The following is a 19,372-nucleotide window of genomic DNA, read 5'->3' as shown; positions in this document are numbered from 1 at the left end:
TCTTTTTACCTCCCTTAAACAATTTCTTATGTCAGTGCACTGATAAAACCCTCGTTTGGTTCATTTCTACTTAAAATTAGTAACAGTTCTAGACTGATGATTGTTTGCTAGTGTAGGAACTAGTAATGTGGAAGAACATCCCAGTTCTCTCTGTGCTTTTGTTTACCAGTTCTGTTCTTTTCCAGGTGTGGGTGCAGTTTGACAGGCTGCCTGAGAAGTTCAGTAGGACCAGTGCAGTTACCTTGTGCTAATGACCCTCTGGAGCTCACCACAGGGAAGCACAATTTAGGGCCAGGCTTACAGCTGACCCATAATGGAAATTTGGTCCTACTACTGCTAATGGCAAATTACACTCTGGAACCAGGCAATGACCTTAATTGCATCAGAAGCTACTTCTGGTTTTAAGCTAATTTGAAAAACAAAACCCACCACCTCCAACCCTCAGGATCTGTAAGCTAACCGTATGGGTTTTTTAAGTAATTATGGATGTATTTATTTATTTTTTACTGATTACTATAAGCTACCATATGAACATGGTGGAACTAATCTGAATGTGGGAGCAAAAGGAGTGTTTAAAGGGAGGCCAGCTCATAGCAGCTCAGCCGCATCTGAACTCCAGAAACATCTCTGTTTTAATCAAGCTAATTTTCTTCTCCAAACTAATCATTGTCTCCCCATGACAAAAGACAGGCTGTGCCAGTCTGCCCTCTGTGTGCCGGTCCCTCCTCTTGGTTACTTGTCTGGGTGCCCTTGTGCCACAGCACCTTCTCCCTTTTCTCTGGACATACTGGTCAACAGCATTCCCAGCCATAAAATCAAGGACAGAGAAAATCACTCGGTACTTCTTAGGTCCAAGGCACCCATCAGCAAGGAAATGTCAAGAGGATTGAGGAGGTTTTTTGCCGTGCTGTGATACAGCCTTTCCTTCTGGTGTCTCCTGGAGCTGCTCGTCAGAGCTGCCGTTAACAAGCCATTCTTCAGCATACTGGGATTTTTACGTGGCTTTTTATTTTCCAGAGTTTATCAGGAGGCTGGTGGATGGAACAGTTATAGGTCTTCATGGCAAGAAAGGGTGTTAGAAGAGTCACACTGCAAGCAACGCCCCACGGGGAAAAAAGCAGTACAGGAAACCTGTTTCGTTCTGGATGTTCCAGTGGAGACATAGTCACAATTACTTAAGGAGGGTTAACATCACGCACTAAGTAAGATTAATTATTTGGATCATCTTCTGCTTTAGACAGATTGTGACAATCTTTCATAAACACTGGCACCAAGTGTTAGGGCAGTCTGATTCTTGACCCAGATCTGATGATTTTGCAGCACACACAACTGTGCTTCCAGGGGAAGATTCCCCCATGTCAGGTTTCTAAACGTGGTAAATAAAGCCATCTGCTGTGGAAGCTGGATTTTTAAATTATATGCCCTGTTAACCATGGCTTTGCACACTGAGCTGTTCATGTCTAAAGAAACAACTGTACACCTTTCTAAAGGCGTTTTGCTCTTCTGACTGTACACATTTCTGGGCCAGATACCAGATTATTAAAATAACCTTTATTCTTCTTACATTTTCTTGTATCAGGCTGATTTCAGTCTTTCCCTTTCCATTGACCTCTCATGTTTCTTTCTACTTCCTACTTTCCCTTGATCTCTAATGTAAATACAAATGCAATAAAAGTTTTATGAAAAGCTTAGTTAATGAAACAGGTTAATATTTGAAAATGTTAAACGTTATCTACAGTAATCAAAATATCTCATGAAAGAGACCTCATCAGTCTCATGTAGAGATGTCCCATGTAGCATCTTCTCTGTTGAGATGAGTGAGAGGCATTTAAAGGAAGTAAAGAGGGGACTTCCACACTACAAATATACACTATTTTTTTCCAGACCTTCCAGTGTGTCGTAGAAAAAGAAGAGTATGTTTTTTTCCATTGATAACTGAAGACCCCATTTGTTTAGCTGAATTGGTTTTTGAGTCAGCAAGTGGTTAAATTACTATTTCCAGGACTATTCTGCTCCATTCACTCTCATCAGTCATAAACATGACTAGTTTTGGTAAGAAAAGTGAGGACTGAACAGAAATTTATGCTGTCAATTAGCATATGGAAGGAACACTCTGCTGCTTCATCAACCACTTTATCATTTATGGGGTCCATATGGGTTCCTTGATCAGGGTTTAATATTCATCCTCTTCTTATTCTTAGGAGAACAGAGACAACAGACTAGACACTGATGTCTCCTAAAGGAAACTGGGACACCATCTGGATTCACACCAGTTCAGATTCTGCTCAGTTGGCTCACTTTTTATCTAAGCCCTAGAGAAGTTAAAAAGAAAAAAATACATGTGGTTTAAGTTTTAATTTCTTTAGCATGGCTTATTGCTTGTGAAGCAATGGTGCAGTATTTCCTGTGCTGGTGCCTTGCCCTGTCAGTCCACTGCAAGGCCTCCTGGAGCTTGGTGATTTGGGGATGATGATCTCTGCCAGTGCTCGAGGTCAAATCTACAGACCAGCAGCGTGGGTAACACTTAGAAGTTTATGTCCATTTGAATAATATCTGTATTTTGCTAATGTAGAAGGCAATGCTGCCTTGCACACTCCTCTTCAGCAGGTTGGTGTGACTGAAGCATTTGCCTTGATGATTTTAAAATGTCATGTGTCTGTGCAGATGGACAAGAGGCAGAGACCATCCTGTTCTACCTTCCAGTGAAGCACAGGCTTCCAGCTCTGGGTTAGAATTGAGCCTAATTGAGGCTGGACAGCCTGGTTTATGTTTTTTTTCATAGTTATTATTCTCATAATGCACATCTTTCAGCATTGCTTTGAAGATAAAGATATGAACACTCCACAGTTTATTTGAGCTTGTTTGAATGGTCAATTACCCCTGTTATTAAAAATCTGTGCTTGCTATCTACACTTACTTTATTTAAACTTTCACTTTATGTCACAGCTATTAACGAAAATAGAGTTTTATGTAGAAAATGAGAAACTGGAAAAGCTACAAGAAATAATGAAGAAATGGACTGGAAGAGAGACCTGGGGCAAGGCTGAGATATTTCTGAATCTCAGAAATGGCAAGAAACAAACCTGCACTCCTCCTTTGAGCCAAGGAAGTTCAAGCGTGCTTACATTTTTCAAGCAGATGAATTAAAAGGCCACAAGTCGGTATCTTTAAAGTGGATTGGTTTATGTTGCAGCTACCCTCACTGACTTCTGTCTTAACTTGAAGATCATTTCAAGATGAAATACATATTTTTTTGGTCCAGTCAAAAAAAATTGTTTGAAATTGGTCATTTCAGAGAGGGCAGCTAAAAAAAATCAGTGCCTCGAGATAAAATAGAGATGTCCTGATTTAATCAAATACAAAGAATTGGTTGAAATGCAATTAGAAAAGTGGCTTAATTATTTGTCAGCTTCATTTTTTATTCCTTCTTATATTTTTTTCTTTTTTTTTTCTTTTTTTTTTTTTGGCTAAAGGCTTAATCCTACTACTTTAAATATAGTACATTACCCCCAAGATCAAATGAGACCCTGAGGGAAGCATTTAAAAAGAAGAAAAATAGGAATGTTTATAGCTCTTGCCATTTGGCAACTAACTGCTATTTCTCAATTAGAAGAACAGTTTCCCTCAGTTTTACCATATGACTAACAGAGGATGTTCCAGCAGACAATCCAAAAAGCCAAAAAAGGATAATTATTATAATTATAAAAAAATAATGCTTTAAATTTTGGTGATATTAACAGCCCTGAAAAGTACTGGTAGGCTCCTGAACACATCAATACCATCTGATAGCAAACAGAACACCATTACAACATGTGAACAGTTAATCTAGGACTACTGAGGATCTCTTATGCTGGGTCTTGATAAATAAACTCATCAGAAGTGGATGTGATTCAACACAACCATTTGTAGGAATGTAACACTTGGAAAAAAAAAAAAAAAGGGCACTGAAAGGGTAATGAACATTTGCCAATCAATTACCACAGTCTCAATTCTGGGGTTTTTTTCTGCATATTCTTTTTTTTTATTGACATACAATTTGTCCTCTGCAGGTGAGATTGGAAGCATCCCAAAAAAAGGTCTCACTTCCATAGAGCTGAGATGGTCTAAATTTAATGAGATTTTCTGTTTGTTTTCCTTTCTTTTCCCCTCCTCTTTCCTCTTTCTTTTCTTTCTTTCTTTCTTTCTTTCTTTCTTTCTTTCTTTCTTTCTTTCTTTCTTTCTTTCTTTCTTTCTTTCTTTCTTTCTTTCTCTTTCTTTCTTTCTTTCTTTCTTTCTTTCTTTCTTTCTTTCTTTCTTTCTTTTTTCTTTCTTTCTTTCTTTCTTTCTTTCTTTCTTTCTTTCTTTCTTTCTTTCTTTCTTTCTTTCTTTTCTTTCTCTTTTCCTTTTCTTTTCTTTCTTGTTTTTTTCTTTTTTCTTTCTCCCTTCCCTTCCCTTCCCTTCCCTTCCCTTCCCTTCCCTTCCCTTCCCTTCCCTTCCCTTCCCTTCCCTTCCCTTCCCTTCCCTTCCCTTCCCTTCCCTTCCCTTCCCTTCCCTTCCCTTCCCTTCCCTTCTTTTTCTTCCCTTCCCTTCCCTTCCCTTCCCTTCCCTTCCCTTCCCTTCCCTTCCCTTCCCTTCCCTTCCCTTCCCTTCCCTTCTTTCTCTTTTCTTTTCTTTTCTTTCTTTTCTTTCTTTTCTTTCTTTTCTTTCTTTTCTTTTCTCTTTTCTTTTCTTTTCTTTTCTTTTCTCCTTTTCTTTTCTTTCTTTTCCTCTTTTATTTTCTTTTCCTTTTTCTTTCTTTTTGCCTTCTCTCTGTTTCTAAGTCACCACTAAGTTGAGACTATTCCTGAGCTTTAGGATGAAATACTGAATCTTGTCCTTAGGGTTCTTTTCAGCTGTTTCTTGCCCATCAGAGGCCATGGTTTTACTGTGGCCCTGAAAGCTGCCCAGTGACCATTCTAGGGCAGATCTTCCTTTTCATGCCATGAGCAGCAAAGCGGCCACAGCGGGAGCCAGAGCAGCAGCTCCCAGCTCTGCACAAGCTGTCACACTCAAGGTTTTCCTTTGCACACTTGTATCAGGAAACTCATGGTTTAGAGCCTTTAGGCCTTCAACTTTGTATCTATACTTAAAAGTATTGATTTGCCTTGTTCCCAGTCTTTTCATTTTTATTTTTGATAGGACTCTGCTGAATTTCTGCTTCATGACCCATGTGCTGCAAACCCAGCAAAGTGACTCAGACAATAGAACAAAGACATCAGGCTTCCAGCTCTACAATGGTGGGCTCACAGGAGACCAGATGTTACTCCCCATTGAAGCAGTTTTCTAAATACTAGGGAGAGAGGTGTAATGCCAGATAACATTAACTGTTTATTTTTCCCTGCAGGGCAGTAATGAACTTCCTGTTGTTTCTTCATATACTCTTGACCACAATGATCACAGGCCTAAAGCTCCTCGGTGAAACTGCATCAAGTAATAGTTTTCAGGTGGATATTTCACACTGATTCCTGCTCTCTATACTCAAATCTTGGAAATCATGTACAACAGCATGCAGGCCCAAGAGGAGATTTTTCGGGAGCAACTCTAAGAGGTTTTTAACCTCTCCCTTCATTCCCTATTTTCTTGTCATGGTGCTGAAACCTTCCACAATACTTTGAAAGCTCCATCACTTCTCTTCCAGTTACATGTGGTACTGGAGCAGGAATAAAACTGGTGTACAACACAACAGGCAGGGGAATGGGTGCATCTCTCTGCTAGAATCTACCTGTACCATCTTGGGGGGGCAAGAGGGGAAATTATCTCCTCCAGTATTATGGAAGACATTCATCCTTTTCCTGTAAGGCTGTGTCCATTTTGAAGGAACAGTCTGAGCTCATGCATTTTTCATCACTGAAAGCACTTTTCTATGGCAGCAGCAAATCCATTTTGAGAACATCTTTTGCACTAGGCTAGAGAGAGAAACCAAAGCAGGGGCTGAATTACAGTTTCTGCTTTGGAAAGACAGATGAAAATCTTGGTTAAAGTATTCATGAAGCCGGTGGCATATTAAATATTCAAGCAGTCATGGCTGACACTCGTTTGCCAAACTCCTGGACACTCAGACCAGCAAATGAATAATCTCAGTAAATGTTTCCTTCAGACTTGTGGAGCTGTGTTATTTTCAGTTTAACTAGGCTTTCCTCTTAGTAATTTCCTACCATTTTCAAAACTGCACAAGAACGAGGTCTGTTTCTCACTTAACTTACAAGGTTTCTTGTCTCTCACCCTTCAGGCAAGACCTAGTTTTGCATAATTTACCCATTTTTCCAAGTCAGAAACTTTCTGAATGGTGTTCCACCCTGATGTTCAGCTCTCTTGTTGTAAAGAGAGCTTGTTACTATTTGACACAAACACCAACAGAATCCCATAAGCATGAAGGACTGTCACTTTTGTGTTCCACAAATCCAGTTGTGACTGTAAAAAATAAAACATACTATGGGTGTCAAGAGTGAGAATACAGACAGGGCAAGAATGATGAATTAGAAAAATAAGTTTCATGGTGCCCTACTTCTTATTAGAAATATTTCAGCTCATATTAGGTATATTTAAAGGAATCCAAGTTCAAACAGAAAAACAGTCAAGCTAACATTAGCTATAAAGCTAATATAGCAGAATGTGTTGATATAAAGACTAGCTGATGATATAACTCCTGATTCTCCTTATCATATCACTATGTCATATCATCTTATCTGATTTTAAGTGTGATTTTTATGAAAAATGCAAGATATGTCATACAGGAGACACAGACGTATATCCACGTCCTACATGAAACATTTAACTTTGCTTTGTGGTCACATACAATACAGCAAGATGTATATTGTTCCTGTCCTCCCACTAGATGAATCTGTTCTGTTCCTTCTCCCATATGTATTCACATCTGCCACAGTGGGAGATAACCAATTTAGAAATGGGGAACAGAACCTTGGACTCAATTCTGATCTCATTTGCATCACACGGTAATGGAGTTACCAGCCCTCCATGCTGAAAATCCATTATAATTGCTATTTCTAACCTGCCCTCCCTCAATCAGGATTTATTCTAGTTGGAGGATCCACATTATAATATAGCATCTATATGTAAGCACAGAGACAGTCAGTTAATCTCCTGTAGCATTATGAGATGCATGGAAATATTTGAAATATTTTTGTTTTCAAAATACTGCCTTCTGTGTCTCCTGTAGAATGTAAAGAAATCCCACCTTTTACATTTCAAATGACAGCCTTTTCTGTCTTTATCACTTTTTGTGGCCTAACTTTTCTGATACTGATCAATATTGAGAACCTGTTGAGATCAATATTGCTGCAACTAAATGCATTATAAATCCTACCAACATTAGTCTCCTTCTTTATACATCTTAGTATCTTGCTCCCCTTTTTGCTTTCATTGAGCAGAGAACTTGACTGAACATGACAATTTTGTCCAATTTCAGAGTTGCTGCAGTTAAACGAGAATCCTTTTAGATCTGAAGAACCCTGAGAATGGTAGGAAATAAGAGTGCAGGGACTGGGCAGGCTGGTCCTAAGTACTGGCTTGTTTGGTCCCCATTGGATAGTTTTAACAGCATTGCTCTTTATTCCAGCCTTAATTGTAACTGGAATATTTGCAGGGGAAAAAAAAAAAAAAAGTAAAATTGGAGTAATCATATAAAAGGAAAAATTGCTTCACCAGAAAATGTACAAAAGATCTGTGTGAAGATCCCTTATTATTAAAGAGAGAAGGAAGGGGAACTTGATGTGCAAGTCACCTTGTACAGAACCTGGATATTGACAGCAGCAGAACACTGGAAGCCAGAAATAGGGAGCCTACCAAAAAAAAAAATTAATTTTCAGTGGAAAGGTGATTTTCTCCAAAGAACAACCTTTATACTTGCTGTGAAGTTAAAGAAGAGCACACAGCAGAAAATGACACCTGATAGCGACCACATCTTTGCTGCTCATAAAACTGTTAACTAAGCACACACAGTATTTGCAGCTTAGAAATGTGCAACTGTCCATAAAAATTTCAATCTGTGGGAAACTATGTATATTGAAATTCATAGAAATGCTTACTCACTGCAAAAGTGTTCCATGTCCAAATTAGATGCCTTTCAAGAGGCAGTAAAATATTACAAATTCAGTATTTTTACACGCCCACGTGCAAGTTGACTTTACCCCGCACTTGCCATAGGATCATAGAATCATTTTGGTTGGAAAAGGCCTTTAAGATCATCCAGTCCTAGCCCTGGCAAGTCCACCATGAAGCCACGTCCCTCAGCACCACATCTACTCATCTTTTGAATATCTCCAGGGATGGTGACTCCACCACTCCCTTGGGCAGCCTGGTCCAGGGCCTGACAAGCCTTTCAGTAAAAAAACTGTTCCTAGTATCCAGTCTAAACCTCTCTTGGCACAACTTGAGGCCATTTCCTTTTGTTCCATCACACGTTACTTGGGAGAAAAGACCGACCCATCCCTCACTCCAACCACCTTTCAGGGAGTTGCAGAGCGAGGTTGTCTCCCCTCAGCCTCCTTTCTCCATGCTAAACCACCCCAGTTCCCTCAGCCATTCTTCATGTGGCTTGTGCTCTAGACCCTTCACCAGCTTCACTGCCCTTCCCTGGACTTGCTCCACCACCTCAACGTCCCTCTTGTTGTGAAGGGTCTGACACTTGGCCTCGCTGACTCGCATACATTTGGCTGACCTCTACCACTAAAATAGTATACAAATACTGAAGCCCATTTTTAAGTTCATGGAGTCAGTCACAGATGAGTTTTGAAGAACATCTTTTTGTTGACTGTTCTTCCTCAACGAGGCTTTATCTTTAGGGAACACACGACAGAGGAGTGGGGTTTTTTTTTCCACATCCCACGCAGGGAGCTGGTGAAGATCCGGCTCTGGGGAGAATCCCAGAGGCTTTGTAAGATCCCTACTGCTCCCACAAAGCATATTGCTTCTGAAAAGGGTAAGAAAGGCAGGAAAAAATGGGTGATTTTTCCTTCGGACCACCCTCATCCAGAACTAGGCTTTAATCCCTAACACCTGATGTGGTGGGATCGTTAGGCGAGCACTAATTGCACGGCTGGGAACACCTGAGCTTGAGATGTCCTTCTAGCACCTTCCGCAAGGTTCTCCCACCACATCCCCTCCTCTGCCCGCACCTGGGGCTGGCTCGCTCCCCTCCAGCTGCCCCCAATTAATTAACCACGCTAACGACCAGGGGCTGCTGCGGCACACGGGAGCGGGCTCCCAGCCTACAAAAGCTGGGCTGGGGAAAGGGTCTCTTCTCCTCCTCAGTCAGGACTGGCCCCCGCGGAGGAGAAGAGGGGTTTTTCCTCTCGGCAAGAAGGCCGGCAGCTCACCCAGGAGCCAGGTAGGGCCGTGGCTGCGGCTCAGGCTGCCGCTGACGGCAGCGGGAAGGCGAAGGGGGCAGGTTCAGAGCCTCCGGGGCTGCCCGGGAGCTGGGGGAGGCCTGAGCGGGCCCTGCCAGCCCGGACCGGGCGCAGGAGCAACATCCCCGGCCCTGTCCCGCCGCTCCCGCCCGCCCTGCCGCGCCCGACGAGACGCGGGGCCGCGCTGTGCGGATGCGCGGGCGACGCCTCCCGCGCTGCCATTGGCTGCCGGGCCCGGGTTGCTGGGCAGATTAGCGCAGCCGGGCAACGGGGCGCGCGGGGCGGGGGCTCCAGGGGCCGCCTTGGGGATTGTTAAAAACGCAGAAAACAACCCCCAAAAAAACCCGTTGCAAACCGCCAAGCCCCGCTTGTGCGTGCCTCGGGGCCGGGGAGCTGCGGCACAGGGGCTTGTCTCGCCGTGAGGGGCCCTGCTCAGCGTGGGGTGGGAGCGGGGCCTGCCGGCCCGGCCCGGGGGCGTTATTTTTCTGAGTAACGGTGTAAAATGCCGGGTTTTGTCTCCATCGGGGCCTTCAGCTGCTGGCGGGCAAGTTTTTGGGGCTTGAAATTTTGATGGAATAATGAAACCGAGGCTTAAAAGTGTAGCTGTAACTGCGTTTCCTCCCGAAGGAGTTCAGGAGAGCGCCCGAGTCTTTGCTCCTAAAAATCTCCCCTTCGGGAAGAGGCTTTTGTGGTTCATAAAATAACTGGCTGCTCCAGCTCGGAGCGCCAGAACCTTTTATTTCTCTGCCCATGACTAAGCAAAGTTTAAAAGTTGCTTCTTCTCCTTTTGCCAGCATAAAAATTGAATAAAAGGATGCATTTGGGCTCCAGAGCGGGGTTACTGCGTGTTTGTTTTGCCATGTGCGAGGGGTTGCAAGTGCAGGTCTCTCTAGGAGCTCACTCAGTGTGTGTTTCTCAGGAGGGGCGATACTGGGGGGCCTGGGGTGACCAGTGGCAGGGCTGAAGCTCCAGCCTGGCTGGTGACCTGTATTTTCCTAAATGTTGCATGCAAATGTGTTTAATTGCTGTGCTGTGATGTACAGAGCTGGCTCAGATGACCTTTTATCATGGCACTTGGTGTTATCAGACTGGGAGCTAGTTCTGGCTGGATTCAAGAAGCCTGTACGTTGTGCTGCAGGATAATTTAGGTTGGGAGAGTTTTTAGAGCCTTGTCTACTCCAGGTTTGGGCTCAAAGCAGGACCATTTTCAGGGTTGAACCATGCTGTGTTGACCCAGGTGGCCAGTGAATCCCCACTCAGCTGCTGCTGTGCTTCCACTTGCCCCCAGTGGGATGGGGGAAGGAGAAAGGAAAGGGGGGGAAAAAAGGAGAAAATGAAGGATTTTGAATTAAAAAAAAAAGTGGGAGACTAGAAGAAAAAAAAAAAGCTATGTGGGGACAATCAGTTGCCACCTCCTGTGGGTAGACTGAAGCCAACCAGTTTCTGCACAGGAGACAGCTAACCATCCTGAAACCCCCTCTTCTCTTGTATTCCTGAGCGTGCATTTGCATGTTATGGAGTATCTGTTTAGTTAGTTGGGGTCACAGGTCTGGTTGTCCCTTCCCAGCTTATTGTCTGCTCCTCAGTCTAGTCCCTGGTGAGACAGTGAGAAGCAGAGTGCTGTGATGCTGGGAAATGCTGTTCAGCCAAAGCTACTCTTTCACTGTTGTTAGTACAGCTTTGGTAAAAAATCTAAGCGCAGCACACTGTGAGTTGCTATGAGGAAAGCTAACTATCCTAGCTGGGCCCAGTATTTCAGGGCTTTGCTCATTTGAGTTTTGGTGGCAGTTCCTCTCTGGGTGATGCCAGTGCCTGCCCACTCCTGCTTTGAAATCCCCCTTTTCTTTCATGTAATTGGAGTTTCCTTAGCTGCAAGCTGGGATTGTTGATGCCTGTCCTTTCACTGGCTGTCTTGGGAAAGAGTATGAGTTGAGTCATGTCTTCCCTATAACTATGCATTAGGCTCTTGAGGTCAGAAGGAAGATCCACCTCTTAAAAATCTGCCTATCTTCCAGGGTGAATAAAACCTGTTTCTTCTATCTCTTTCTACACTTCATGAGCTCTAGCCTCTATTTCTGTGAGGAGTTAGGGGGCCAGTCCATTTTGGCCTCCACTGGGGACCATTTTAGTGGCATACTCACTACTGCTTGTGTGTGGAGGCTCGAAACTAGGCTGTGTGTTCCAGGTACGGCCTCACAGCTGTCAGGTGGGGGGATGCAGTCACTCTGCTTTGACCTTGCTGTGCTCTTGCTGATCTACACATGGACTTCGGTGAAAATCCCTGCCTAGATGGGACCCCAATATGGTTTTTAGCAAAGCTGCTACATAGTCTTGTCTCCAGCCTGTACTGCTTCATGGGGAAATTCTGCCCGTGGCACAGGGCTTGGCAGCTGTCTGCTTATTTTATCACGGTCTATCTTTTTACTACTTCAAAGTAATAAAGTAGAGCAGCAGTGCAGAACAAGAGCCTCCTATCTTGATATTGGATATTATGACTTCCTTACTCTCCAGTGAGAGATGCATCCAGACCATGTGAGGTAGCTTGGAAGTTTTTTTGCCTCTTAAAAAGGAGAGATGTCCCTCTCTCAAGTGTCTTTCAGATTACTTTGCAAACTACAAGAAACTACAATGCAAGATCTGAAATACCTGGTTGTACAAGTTGGGGATAATGTGCTAGTCACTGTTAGCTGCTGTGATGAGTGAAACTGGAGGCACAGCAGCCTGGCACAGGCAATGATTCCCTTGCATCTGTTTTGCTGAGGTACTTGGAACATCCACCCTAGTTTCAAAAGACTGTAAAATCTTAAAATTTGCAGGTTTACGTTCTGAATTTTTATCTCTTCCCAGGGCATGCCAGCTATATTGAAATGATATTGTATTATGTATGGGGAAATAGAAAGCTATCATCTCAAAATAGACCATAATATTGCACCTTATTAAAAAATACAAGTGGATTTTCTGCCAGCAACTATGACTTATGGTAATGACTGTTATCAATATGCAATTACTTCTGTTACCCTAGAACATATTGACATTCATTTATTTAAAGATAATGTATCACATTTGTATTCATTGAGGTAATCTATGGATATGATTAAATGTGAATGCCCATCTTACACGAAATAGTGAAATGAAAAAAATTGTAATCAGAGCCTCTGCTCTGCTAAAAATAGGCTGTGTTAAGTTCTGAAAATTGCATCTGGGCTTATTTGAAAGGCAGTGGCAAACAACCATGAAGAAGCAAAAGCATAACTTGGGGGATGACTAACTCAAACGTTAATTCTTCCTCATGATATTGGGTGAAACTGGTAATAAAAAAGAAAACAGAACTGTAATCCTGTGTCGGTGGAATGGGCTCTGGGGTTAATGATTGATGTGGAGCGGAAGTTCATTTCAATGGTGCATCTTAATGGAGACAGAAGTCTGTCTTAATAAGCTGTGTAGATCTGTTCTGAAGAGGCAGAGGTTTGATGTAGCAGTACACAGGTGTTTAAACATTCTATTTTGGTTTTGAATTATTTTATTGCACAAATGCTTCTGTTACGTACAGAATCCAGGGGTTTCATGCTTCTGAAACACGTGTTCAGATACAGCATGTGCTGTGTGTGGGAGTGGTTCTCCAGTGACATGTTGGTATCAACTGAGGTTGACTTCAAGGATCCTAAGCAAAGCAGTCTCTACGTTCTGAGCTTGCAGGCACTTCTCTTGGTGATGTTTGAGACAGTGAAGCTTGGCATGTTTGGTTGTCCTGTTGTGTGGTACAAAATGCTGCATGTGTTTCTGCAACTAACTACTTATTGTCTGCTATTTGTCCAAAATATCTTGGGTTTATTGAACTTCGGAAGAAAAACAACTAACCCACCATTTTCTGTGATACTGGCTTCTTGCTTGAAAAGGAGGGGTAACCAAGAGAACTGCTGGCTGCTTCATAGAATCGTAGGTTGGTTTGGGTTGGAAGGGACCTTTAAAGATACCTAGTCCAGTGCCCTTGCCATGGGCAGGAATGTCTTTGACTTGACTGGATTGTTCCAAATCCCATTAAGCTTGACCTTCAACGCTTTGAGTGATGGAACATCTGTAACCTCTATGGGTAACCTGTCCTGGTGTTTCATCACCCTCACTTCTGTAAACCCAAACCCACAAAAAACCCAAACCCACAAAAAACCCAAACCCACAAAAAACCCAAACCCACAAAAAACCCAAACCCACAAAAAACCCAAACCCACAAAAAACCCAAACCCACAAAAAACCCAAACCCACAAAAAACCCAAACCCACAAAAAACCCAAACCCACAAAAAACCCAAACCCACAAAAAACCCAAACCCACAAAAAACCCAAACCCACAAAAAACCCAAACCCACAAAAAACCCAAACCCACAAAAAACCCAAACCCACAAAAAACCCAAACCCACAAAAAACCCAAACCCACAAAAAACCCAAACCCACAAAAAACCCAAACCCACAAAAAACCCAAACCCACAAAAAACCCAAACCCACAAAAAACCCAAACCCACAAAAAACCCAAACCCACAAAAAACCCAAACCCACAAAAAACCCAAACCCACAAAAAACCCAAACCCACAAAAAACCCAAACCCACAAAAAACCCAAACCCACAAAAAACCCAAACCCACAAAAAACCCAAACCCACAAAAAACCCAAACCCACAAAAAACCCAAACCCACAAAAAACCCAAACCCACAAAAAACCCAAACCCACAAAAAACCCAAACCCACAAAAAACCCAAACCCACAAAAAACCCAAACCCACAAAAAACCCAAACCCACAAAAAACCCAAACCCACAAAAAACCCAAACCCACAAAAAACCCAAACCCACAAAAAACCCAAACCCACAAAAAACCCAAACCCACAAAAAACCCAAACCCACAAAAAACCCAAACCCACAAAAAACCCAAACCCACAAAAAACCCAAACCCACAAAAAACCCAAACCCTGGACTTTTTTCAGTGTGAGTTGGATATATTACAATCTGAAGCTGTTGCCTCTTGTCCTGTCTCCAGACCTTGGTCATAAGTCCCTCTCAGTCTTTCTTAAAAGCCTGACCCTATTTGCTGAATGGCTGCAATCAGGTCTCCCTGGAGTTCTTTATCCAGGCTGAACATCCCCCAACTCTGTCTTCATTCACAGGAGGGGTGTTCCAGCCCTATTAATAAGTTCTTCCCTCCTCCGAACCTGCTCCAACAGGTCCGTGTTGGTCTTGTACTGGTGACCCCAGAGCTGGATGCATTACTCCACGTGGGGTGTCGTGAGGGTGGAGCAGAGTGGGACACCCACCTCCCCCCACCTGCTGTCCATGCTTATCTTGACGCAGCCCAGGAGAACATTGGTTTTCTGGGCTGCAAGTGCAGGTGGCTGGCTCGTGTCCTCCTTGCTTTGTCCACCCTTTGCAAGGCTGCTCTCAATCAGTCTGCAGTGATACTGGGGGTGGCCCTGTGCCAAATGACAGAGCAAATGCAGTTTTCCTTCCCAGTGCCAAAGCAGCCCTCGTGTCAGGTGTTGCCCGAAGCTGCAGTGCATTGCTTGGCTTTCTCTTGAAGGTGTGTGATGCAGGTGTGCAGCTGTGCACTCTGGTTTGCAGAAGGACCCGCTGCTTCCATTTGCATTGTGTAGCTTGGTATGGTTACAGAGGCATGTCTTAATTCCTTCGTGGATTCTGGGAGTTGCTGCAAAACAAACCAGCCATTTCTGCAGCCTGTGTCCCGAAGGGGATTCTCTGAAGTGAAGAAAAAATGAAGTGATGTTTCTCAGAATCACATTTCTTATAACCCAGACTTACTGGAAGGCAGCAATGAATTCTCATGGGTGCACTATTTCCAAACACTTATCAATCAAACTAGGCTTTTTAAGTGAAGTTAAGTATCTGTTGCTTTGACTGGGGCCTCATTGCAGTATTACTAATACTGTCAATTGTTTCTCTTGCAATTAATCTAAATAACAGTTGATCTCTAGCCTTGTGCTGCAGTTTGTGTAGTCACTGCGAACTCTTCTCAGCTGGGAGGGAGCTAGCAACCAGTGTATCCAACTTAGAAGGCTTCCGTGTTATTAGGGGTCATGGTTTGTTCATCTGTTCCTGCAGGAATGCTTGCTCCTCTTGTGCATATTTCCCTTGGAACTTGCATTCCTTTATCTGTGCTGAGATCTCCTGCTGGAGCTTGCAAATGCTTTTGAAATTGTTTCATCTGTCACGTTTTGTATGTAGTTTTGTGTAGGTTGGGATGTGCTCTGCTCTGTGACCTGACTGTAATCTGAAGAGAACGTGCTCTCTATTGGGGAGAGCTGATGCAGAGGCTTTAATCCTCTGGAGCAGCCTTCACAGTTTCTTAACACCAGGCTTGTGGTGTTCCCCCACATGGCCTTCTGGAGTTCTGCTTTTCTAACCTACATCCCTGTGTGCTATGGAACTGTGGTGTTTCCAACAGAGAGTAGTTCTGATCTGTTGGATAGTGTTGACTTTCATCTGCTGCTTAGGCCCTCACTCAGTTTAAAAAAAAAAAATTAAAAAATTTAGTTGTATTACCTGGGTGTAGAGGTAGTAAACTGAAGTGACGAGACTACACCAGATAAACCTTTAGCATTTCTGAGCCTTAATCCTTCAAATAAATCAAGTTCTACAAGGTTTGTTTTCTGTGGAGCTTTGCTGACTGCTGCCTCACAAGAGCTTGCTCTGGCCCCTTGGGGCATTTTCAACATGCAGACATCTAGGGGGCAACACAAGAGTGTGTAAGCAATTCAGGGCTTTCTAGACTTGTCTTAGTCAAAACATCAAAACCAAGGTTGAGAATTGATCTCAAGACTTGACTATGGCTCTGATTTTGGTGTTAGCCCTGAGCTGACTTCCTGCAGCTTCTTATGAACCTTTTTCATAATGGATCTTGTGGTTCCTTCCTCTCTAGAGCCTTTTAAGTCTAACCCTTGTTAGTGCTGCTAAAATGGTCTAATGTAAAGTTAATTAACCTCTGCCATGAGGGAAGTGGGGTAGCAGGTTAGGCTTCCTCAGGAGTGAATGACACATGCCCCGTACACTTCCCAGGTGGTATGTGATTTCTGGGCAATTATGTTGTTCACTCTTCAGAAGCTCTTGCAGTAATGGTAGGAAATGATCGAGTTTAAATTAATGCCTGTCTTGTGTAATTTAGTAATTAGGTAATTAAATATTGTAGGTGGTCCAAATCATGCTCTGGGGTGGGAGGTTGTGGGGGGGGGGCAGGGGAGGGGGGTGGGGGGTGGTAAAGGGTTACATTAAACTTCCACATGGCAGAAATGGAGGCTTTTAAAGCAAACCTAGTAACAGTGTCTTGTGCCAGAAACTCTTAAGAAAGGCTGGAGTGCTGTTATTTGTTTTAAAGTGGCCAGATTTTGATGTATAATTTTTCATCAATTATTGTATAAAACATGTCAGATTTTGAAAAATGGTAGTAGGTTTGACAAGCACTTGACTGACCTGTTGATTAAATATCATTTCCTTGGACAATCCCATGGGACTTCGTACAGTAAATGCAGGACCTAATTGATGCCTTTTTTAAAAAGCTGTTCTTCCATTTCAAGCTATGGAAGTGACACCAGACTCCTCCCACAGCTCAAATATATACCTTTCTGCTGGATCCTTTTGGTGTGCCACTTGGGTCAAGTCAGTGCTTTTATAAATGCATTGGGATCTTTCTACTGGCTTCTGAATAAGAAATAGGGTAACAGAGGTTTGAGTTTGGTTTTTGGGTGGGGAAATGTTGGGTTCAAGCACAACACCATTAATTTACTGTTTTGTGGGTGATAGAAAAGCTCATTCAGTATTCTTGCAGGCACCTTCTCGAAATCTCTTAAGTACCTGATACCAGATGCTACTAAGTGTTGCTTCTGATGCCTAAATATCTTTTATCCCATATGGATGTAGCTAGAGTAAAACCAAATGTTTTCCTGTGGGCTATATTGACACAGTCTGGTTCCGTTAAGACTATAGATGCTATAATTCATTCTGATAACTATATATTGTTTCCCACTGAGTTATATATCAGCCATTCCACTCTATTTCCCTGGGTCCTGTCATCCTGTTCTCCTGGTTTTAATGTGGAATGTGGTACAGGGACTGCCTGGTAGGCAGCCCTGTAAAGCCTTGCAGGTCAGTTCTGATGATTGGGTCAGTTATCGACCAACTCTCTGCAAATTGTCAAATGGAAGTTCTCAAGTTATTGATGTTTTGAAGGTGTTCGGTGGCTTCTAAACAGCCTCCTTGGCTAATTTTGGAACTAAGACTAGTACTGAGTCTGGTCATGTAAAAGAGCTCTGCATGTTGCAGAAAAAGGGGGATAAAGGGATTTTGATGGTTCCTTCCTCTTATTATAAAGCTCAAGCATAACCATGTAATAGTGTCAATATTTTGGAAATTTGTGGCAGAGCATTTCTTTTTATTTCCTTCAGTTTTGCTATTTGTGGACTTCTCTCAGTATGCTTTGAGAAATGTGTTTTACCCTCTTCAATGTCTCTTTATCATATGTAGCTTGAGACTTCCATTTGATATTAATAGCTATGATCTTGTCTTTCATTTGTTCTATATACAGATAGTTTCCTTTGGAAACTGAGATCAAGTTCTCTACTTTGCATTATCCCCTTCCCCATGTGCCTTACACGGCAAATCAGCAGATGTGGCTTCCATGTTTTGCTTGTTTGACTTGACAGTTTGAACTACCTCTTTTAGCTTTTCCATAGCATCATGAATGAGATGTTGAGATCAAAAACATACTGGATTAGTTTGCTATAAAGTATGACTTGAAATGTTTCAATAGATATGGTCTGTGGTTCAGATGTCATTGTGTGTCTTAGACAATATGGTATTAAAACTATTCATTAAAAGCATGACAAAGAAATTTGAGTAAATGTAATGAAGATGTGTATCATTTATAGTCCTGTCTGAGGTGTTCACTTGTTGTCTTTGAAGGGAAACATTTGTTAAAGCAGGATGCATTTGTCATGTAGGTGTGCTACATAAGTTCTCATAATAAGAAACCCCAACAAGCCTCAGACATCCAACTTCCTGCTTCCTCTCCCCAAACTAATGGATTTTGGAGAAGAAGATTTTTGTGTAGCAACTTCATTTGCTGCTACTTCCAGAAGGATAATTCCAGCTGTACCAACTTGGAAAACAGGCCAGAATATCAGGCAAGCACCAATTAAAAAAACCCCAAACAAGAACAAAAACCACAGAAAAGAAACAAACAAAACCAAACCAAAAAAAAAACCCAACCAAAAAAACCCAAACCAAAATGACAAAAAAATGACAGTGAACTGCTGAATCTGGCCAGCTAAGGTGGATGTTATGTATAAATTCCCTGGATATGTTAAATTTGGTATTAATCTGGTGGACAAGAAGTTATTGTGCTGTGTCTTGTGTGTTCTGAAAGGGAGCACGTGTCTGAATGGAATGGGAGGGCATTGAAAGTCCAGTGTTTGGGAGACCTGGCTGGTGGTGCTTTTGGTAATCAAGATGGTATTAATTGTTAATACAAATGCTGTTGATTCAAGCAAGTTTTGCATCTGTAGTTACAAAGCTTTCCATGTCTTCTGGTGACTTACATGTGTTGGTGCTTGAGGACATGATGAAAACCAGCAAGGTTGTTGAAAATGCAGCAGGAGGGATGCTGCTGGGCATGGGTGCTGCATGGGGTTCAGGGTGGGTGAGCTGTCCTGGGGGTCTCTTGAGGGCCTTTTTTAAGGGCACCCCTCTATTAAAGAAGATAATGGGGTTTAAGAGCCTTGGGTTTAGGTTGTTAGGCTGCCAAGCAGCTCTGAAGTAATGGAACCACTGCAATGCCTTCCACTATAGAAGATGCACCCGAGGAGGAGAAGTGGTGCATGTGCTGTGTAAGACCACAGGACCTGCTCTGGATTTGTGCTTCCTACAGAAATAGCTCTGTCATCACTTTAATACATTACAGCATATTAAATAGAATGTTTAAGAAAGGTACATCTTTCTGTT

Source organism: Apus apus, chromosome 6 (genome assembly GCF_020740795.1).
Source record: "Apus apus isolate bApuApu2 chromosome 6, bApuApu2.pri.cur, whole genome shotgun sequence".
NCBI classification, from domain to species: Eukaryota; Metazoa; Chordata; class Aves; order Apodiformes; family Apodidae; genus Apus; species Apus apus.
Note: the sequence above shows the minus strand (reverse complement) of the source record.